Source organism: Cricetulus griseus, chromosome 5, assembly GCF_003668045.3.
Source record: "Cricetulus griseus strain 17A/GY chromosome 5, alternate assembly CriGri-PICRH-1.0, whole genome shotgun sequence".
Taxonomy (NCBI): domain Eukaryota; kingdom Metazoa; phylum Chordata; class Mammalia; order Rodentia; family Cricetidae; genus Cricetulus; species Cricetulus griseus.
In genome coordinates, this window is record NC_048598.1 from 9,643,705 (window position 1) to 9,651,460 (window position 7,756).

Sequence of the window (7,756 nt, forward strand, 5' to 3'; positions counted from 1 at the left end):
ACTAGCTAGATGATTAAATACATTTGTGGGACTCTGCAGGTGGCTATGCAGTCAAAGAAGCACTTGCCACTCTTACAGAGAACATAGCTTCAGTTCCCAGCACCCAAACAGCAGCTCACAAACATCTGTAACTCCAGGTCCAGGAGATCCAACACCTACCTCTTGTCCCTGGTGGACACCAGACACACGAACTACATGTGTGCATGCAGGAAAAGCACTCACACGCCTCAAGTCTTTCTGCAAACAGAAAAGGCTTCACACTATTAAGTAAGTGTATGACTGAAAGACCGCACATATGTTAAAAAACACTCAAAATGCTGGGCATCGTTCAGGCTCCTTGGGTTAGCTGGGTTCACCCACTGCCAGCGGCTGGAAATGCCCTCTGACACAGACATATGACAATCAAAATTGAATCAGTACTTAGATGCCCGTACTCTGTTTGATGTTAGTGAGGGAATGTAGAATTTTTAATGATTTAGTATCTTAAAAATAAATGTCCTAGGGGCTGTCTTGATTTGATGCACTTGTGATTAGATGTATAAAACGAAAGAGTCCATTTATCTTAGCAATTATCCAGTCATCTACTTTATAAGTTCAATTTTTAACAAGTATTTAGGCTTCACGGTGCTGGCGCACACCTTTAATCCCAGCCCTTAGGAGGCAGAGGCAGGTGGATCTCTGATTTGAGAACAGTCTGATCTACAAATCAAGTTCCAGGATATCCAGGTGCTACACAGAGAAATCCTGTCTCAAAAAACAAAAACAAAAAACAAACAACAACAAAATTAAAACAAAACAACAAAAACAAGCATTTAACAACAGTTTTATTTAAATTTTCTTTCTAGTTTGGGAAAACATAACACTGGAGTAGAACCCCAAATTAGGAGATATGTGTGGCCTCATCTATTCCAGGCTGGCCTTAAACTCACGATATAGCTGAGTTTGATCTTGGATTCCTGTTCTTGCTGCTCCCACTTCTCAAGTGTTAGAATTATAGACAAGTCAAACCACACTTGCACTCAAATTAATTTTTTTTTTTTTGAGACAGGGTTTCTCTGTGTAAGCCTGGCTGTCCTGGAACTCACTCTGGAGACCAGACTGGCCTCAGACTCACAGAGATCTGCCTGCCTCTGCCTATAGAGTGCTGGGATTAAAGGTGTGAACCACCACTGCCTGGCTCAAATTTAATCAAGTAGAAAATTGTTCATCTGTTGTTACCCACACAGTCTGCTGTGTATAACATGTTCTAGATAACCATTGCAGCTACAAAAAGAATGTAAAGACAGCAGCTTCTCCCCATCACCTCCTTAGCCACAAGATTTCTAGTGATAGAGATGAGTTTCCTCCTGCAAAGGGGTCTGTAATACAATCAGACAGCGGTTGGTTATCCCAGGGCCTGTAATACAATCAGACAGCAGTTGGTTATCCCAGGGCCTGTAGTACAATCAGATAGTGGTTGGTTATCCCAGGATATTCATGCCGCCACTGCACCTGTGGCTGTCAGGCTGGTGGTTCTAACCATGGGACGCTGGGATGAACAGACACACACTGGATGATCTGAAAATAACAAATTAAACTTCCCACCCTTTCGTGGTTACTGGCGTGGAGCCTGCTTATCACCCCCTTTCTAGTTCCTCCTCTTTGCATATAAAAGCCCCTGACTCTGGGTTTTGATAGGATTCAAGGATATCTGACAAGAAATTTCACTTCCCAGCCTCCACCTAACCTTTCTGTGGTCACATGTCCACGTTCTTACCAATGAGATGTGAGTAGGAGAAATCTGAACCCCCCCCCCATTACATCATAGCCGTAGAAGAAATTTGTCTAAGGCCTTCTTTCTTTTTCCTTCGTTCCTTCGTTCCTTCCCTTCCTTTTTCTCTTTCTTTTCTTTCTTTCTTTCTTTCTTTTTTTTTTTTTTTTTTGGACAAGGTTTCACTTATATAGCCCCTGGTTGGTCTGGAATTCACTGTGTAGACCAGGTTGGCCTTGAACTTATGGAGAAGCTCCTCAGTGGTATAGCACCTGTCCGTGTGCAGGGAACCAGTGATACTGTTTTCATGAATCCCTCATTTTGGGGTAAGTTTCTCAGTGCTGCAAGCTCTGAGTCTGTCAAGCTCCCATATGCAAACCTCACTCAAGCTTCATTAAGTAAACTCCTTGTTTTCCCAAGTTGGACATAGGTTGCATCGTTTCTTTGGTCTGTTATTACCTATCTGGGGTGACAAGACACAGACTCCTCGGCAAAGTATCACAAGAGACAATCCACACAAACTTAAATGCTTCCAACCATCACGAGAACTCGGAAAGAGATCCCGACCAGTGAGATCTTCAGATGAACAATTGCAGCTGGTATCTGGACTCCAGTCCATTAAAGACATGAGGTACAAGGGGCCGAGCAAGGCATGCTAGAGCCCTGACCTGCAGAAACCGAGGCCAGAAATACACAGGTTGGCTTGAGCATACAGGGGACCTATACAGGAAAAGGTGACAAGTGGTGCATAAACATACTTTTACTTGTGAGTGACGGAACATCACACAGAAGCAGCGCCCTGAGTCAGAAGGTGAGCTGCAAATCATCGGGCGAAGACCTGAGGCCGACCTCTCTGGCCATGTGCTCTTTACTGCAGTCACTGGGAAAAGCTGGAATCTGATGCTTTGGAGTTTCATAGATTTGACTTAGTACCAAGCCCAGAGTGATTTAGTCTTGGGAAGCTTAACTAGCTAAACAAACTCCCCATAGAGTACGGTCGAAATCAGGATGCTAATTTATTAATTCACCTTGGTAAATAAAACTGCCAAGTGGCTCTGATAAATGGTGTCTTTATGCTTGCTGTCTACAGAAGTAGTTCTCAACCTCCAAATGCTGCGACCCCCAATACAGTGGTTCCCAACCTTCCTAATGCTACCATCCTTTAATACAGTTCCCATGCTGTGGTAACCCCACACAAGCATAAAATTATTTCATCACTACTTCATAGCTTTAACTTCACTGCTGTTATGAATTGTAATGTAAATGTATGATATGCAGGATGTCTGATATATGACCCCTGTGGGGGTCGTGACCCACAGGTTGAGAATCACTGTTTAGAGTCTCCCCAGAAAAACCTTAAGTGTATCACCAGTCTTACCTAGGTAGACTTCTCTGAGAACAGATACTGTTTCTCTTGATTCCTCCATATCCTTGCTCAAACTGCAGCTTGATTTCATGGCCAGCCTTGTGGTGATTTGGTTCCTGGAACTGGCTGAACCTGCATGGTCTAGGATGGCCAGGAACCATCCCACCTGGGCCTCTTCTTTGCACTCTGCTCTTGCTCACTTGCCAGATGGACTTTTCACCCACATTTTTTCCTCCAAGTTCTGGGTCAAGGCGGAAACCGAATATTTGGCCACTAATGTCACCCACCTGGAGTAGCCTTGATGCTGTTGCCTTACTGTTTTTGTTGTTGTTGTTGTTTTGTTTGTTTTCCCATCTGTTGCTTACTGACAGTGACTTCTCTGCCCTTCGTGATGGCCACTTCCTGTGCCTACCCTTTGCATTCTCTCTGCCCACGGTTTTCTCCAGCCACTGCTATGACAAACAGCTCCAGGCAGGTGGAAACCTGGCAGTGTGATGTCTTAGCTGCAACATGTCATTCCAATTTCTGTCTGGATCTTCCAAGAGCCTTAGAGGGAGAGACTTGAAGAAACCTGCCAAAAGGATGCTACTGCCAGGAGTTCACACCCTTACTAAGCACCCCTGACAGAGAAAGAAGAAACTGGATACATCCTGAGGTTTGTTCCACGTGACTTCTGGGAAGTTTCTGAAATCAGGGCAAAAATCTATTCACTTATAGTGATAATTACTGAAGTGTGTATCTTGCATTGCTCTCTCTCTCTCTCTCTCTCTCTCTCTCTCTCGCTTCTCTCTCTCCCTCTCTCTCTGCCACGCCCTCACTCTTCTCCCACTCCTCTTCCCTGGGATCTTGTTCCAAAAACCAACAATGTGCATGTAAGCCAATGGCTAAGGCTCTGATTTCTCAGAGAATCCTGCCTAAGACACACTTTGGAGGAGCATACTTTGGGTCTCCCCTCCTGTGATGCTGTTCCTGACACTGCCCCGCTGGAGTCTTTGGTCTCTGACTCCTCCCTTCAGTCCTGCTCCAGCCATGCTCCTCCAAAGCAAGGATGACACACTCATGACTCAAGCACAGCGGATGGATTTGACATCCTCGGCTCTCCCTAAGCATTCTCGCTGGAAGCTGGAATTGCTCAGCACAGCTCCACCTTTGTAACCTTAGCCACCATTATCTTCTCCTCATATTAATATTCTCTTTTGGTCCCATTTCTTCACTATTACCCCATTCTCTAGTCTTTAAATCTTATGGAGACCTCTGGTGCCTTGAGTGCTCTCGTTTGTTCCCTCTGAGTTTCTTTCTTCCCTTCCCCAGTCCATGATGAAGCTCATAGCTAATCGTTTCAATCATTTTCTGTTATCTGTTACATTCTCACTGCTCTATATATTTGTCTTTAGAAACCTTTCTTAAAATCACCCAGTAGTTCTGTTCTGAAGAGAGCGGGTGAGTACCCACTGAGAAAAATCACACCATCAGCCAAAATGATGGCATTCTATCTAACCTAGACTCCAAAGTCAGCCGTGCATTCCTCGCCGCTGGCCCCATCTGATGATATGTCCTGTTTCCATGCTATCATAGCCCACTGTGCACTGGAAAATATGCACGTCAATCATCGCATGCCTCGTGGGCATCTATTTACAAGTCAAGGGTTGCGTTAAGAGTTAGGAATGGGTTTTGAATGACAGGTATGGTGCCGCCCCCTCTGTGATGCTTGGTCTGTCTGTTGCACTCTCATCTTGAGACTGTGCTCAGATACTTCAAGTATTAAACTGATCTGGTCATTCATATTTAGGATCCAGGGTATATGGCAGAGAGTCCAGGTGCTATATATTTTTTGTTGTATGCACAAGCAATTAAGTGAAAAGGTAGCCACTACTGATAATGTACAACACATGCATAGGTATTCCACACTCAGAGATCACCTGAGCTCAGTGTAGGTGCTTGGGAGATGACCAGAGGGAGTTCTGAGTGTTGAACTAGGTGCAGAGGGACTGACAGCCATGCTATGCAGCTACCCAGGCCTCTAGCAAACAGAGGTGTGGTCAGAATGCAAGCCCGAGGTCAGACTGAGGCTGGGTCTCAGCTGAGTATGAGGAAACAGGGGACAAACTGAAAAGGTTTAGAAAGCCGAAGACGGCACACACCTTTAATGGCTGCACACGGGAGGCAGGGGCAAACAGATCTCTGAATTTGAGGTCACATAGCAAAGTCTACATAGTGAGTTCTAAGTTTTGTAGAAAGAGTCTGTCTCAAATCAAAACCAAAGAAAACCAAAGATGGGGGACTCACACACTGGCATTTCCTCTCTAGCCCTGCGGGGCCACGCCTGCCCACCCTGCTGCTCTGAATTCTGGGTCCAAGCCACAGATGAATTTTCCTCTCTCCCCTCCCCCTTCTTTACTTTTTTCCCCTCTTCCCCTCCCCCCTTCCCTTTTTGAGACAGGCAGGCTTGCTGCCTCCTCCTCCTCCTAAGCCTGAATGCTAAGATTCAAGGCATATGACAGCATATCAGGCCTAAGCTCTTTCTTGACCGCCCCCCCCATGCTGCCTGCTTCCCTCAGTGCCTCACCTCTACACATTTGCTGTTACCCCTGCCCTGAAGATCTCCCCTTCCCCATTCCCACCCTGTCTCTAGTCTCCTGGGAATGTTGGAATATTATCTTACTCCACCGCAATTCCCCAGCCACCCGTCACATTCTGTTTGAGCTTGTGTGATTACTGCCTCCCCTTCAGGCCACAGACTTCATGAGGATGGAGACCTTGCCTGTCTTGTTTCACAGTTAAGCCCAGCATCCTGCTCTGAGTCTGGCCACAGCAGGAACACAACAAACACTCAGTGATTGCACCCCCCACACACACACACACAGGACTTTGCATTCTGAACTAACCCGGTGGTGATTCAAGTTGTGCCTAGATCTTCCCATGTTGACTTGGGTTTAGAGATGACACTCCCAGGCATACATCTTACTACAAAACTGCCCAAACTTTTTTTTTTTTTTTGACATAAAAGCTCCTTTAAAATTAGAATGCACTGACACAGCATTGACAGGCGGTTCAGAGACACAATGGGGATTTGGTTCATAGTCATGCCAGAAAAATCAACTACAGAATTGTAGTCATAAATAATTAAAATATAATTGATTTTCTTTTTTGAATTTTATGCACTAGTGAAAAACACTTATACACAGTCCGTAGATGCATCATTGCCACCATCAGCTTGACTGACTTTAAATCACCTAGGAGACCAAGGCCAATGCTGACATCCCCCTTTCCCTGCTTTCTCTCTGTCTGTGGCCTAACTGTTCATAATGGACTCATATTGTGAAACCTCGAGACAAAATAAATGTCTCCTCTCTCAGGTTGTTTCTGTTGGGGACTTTGGTCACGGCAATGGAAAGTAACCAATGCACGGTCCACACGGATGTCTAGGGAGGTCGGTGGGCTTGGGTATAGTCGGGTCTGGAAGATCGTGGAGTACTGGAAGGCATACCCCTGGGAGAAGGAAGGGACGTGAAGAGACAAGCAAAGTGGTCCACCGTATGAAACTGTTGTCTCTTCCATCCCCACCAGAACTTGGCAAAGTCTACCTCGCATACTGATGCCCCAGGAGTAGATTTCCTATTGGAGAAATGAGAAGAGCTGCCAGAGTTAGCAAAAGACTATAAAGGAAGTTGTGGAGACAGTCCTGGGTGGCCACAGGAAGCCTCACCTCAGCACAGAAGCACATCTAAAAGGAGCTTCAACGTCAAAAGCCACCAAGTCACCATGACTCCTGGAAGCAACAAAGGAGGACTTTACAAATGAGTCCCCCATCCTTCTGCCAGCACCAGACGCCTTACTCAGGGATGCTGCCTTCTGGAGCCTCTAAACCCCAGTGACCTCCCTCTCCACCTCCAAGCTACTGCCACCCTTCACTCATGACCAGGCACACTTTCACAGCTCCTCCCAATGTCTGACCACCCTCTGAATGCCATTAACACCACAGATGTACCAGGAAATGGCTGTGAAGCCTACAGTAGTCATCAAAATGAGACAAGGGAAAGGATGAAATATTTAAGGCTTAATATCTATTGTCCCCTTCATAAAGTTGTCACAACAAGAATGATACAAATGGGATGTTTTAAAAGAAAGAATGAAATGTTTTACATGATCACATAAACCATGACACGATAGCCTGGGGACATAGCTCAACAGCAGAGCACCTGCCTAGCATGAACAATGCCTTGACTTTGATTCCAAGTAAGTGAAGAAATAAAGTATAACCTCAGAAACATAAAAAATTTTTCAATCAAAGTATTTTTTGGTGTTCTTTGCACAGCTCTCAATTTGGGAGAATGATATAATAAAGCCAAAAACTCTAAATGTGAAGTATTGTATTCTTTAAAATATATATTGTGTGTGTGTGTATGTGTGTGTGTGTGTGTGTGTGTGTGTGTGTGTGTGGTGTTACAGGTGACTGTGAGATGCATGTAGGTACAGGGAATTGAACCCAGGTTCTCTGTAAGAGCAGTAAGTGAGCCATCGCTCTTAACCTCTGAGCCATCTGCCCAGGCCCTTAAGTATAGTTTTTATTGTTCTTACATTGCATAGTGGTATGAAAACTTCCACATTGACCAGATGTGCTTGGGAGAAAGGAAGCTCAC

The 7,756-nt window shown here is 45.2% G+C and overlaps 1 long non-coding RNA gene across 1 annotated transcript; it reads left to right on the forward strand.

Annotated features, from left to right (window-relative positions):
- Nucleotides 1–3,113: 3,113 nt before the first annotated feature.
- On the forward strand, nt 3,114–7,475 carry LOC118239029. Its single transcript, XR_004770387.1, has 2 exons — nt 3,114–3,771; nt 6,684–7,475. It is a non-coding gene; the product is annotated as an uncharacterized LOC118239029 (long non-coding RNA).
- The last annotated feature ends 281 nt before the right edge of the window (nt 7,476–7,756 follow it).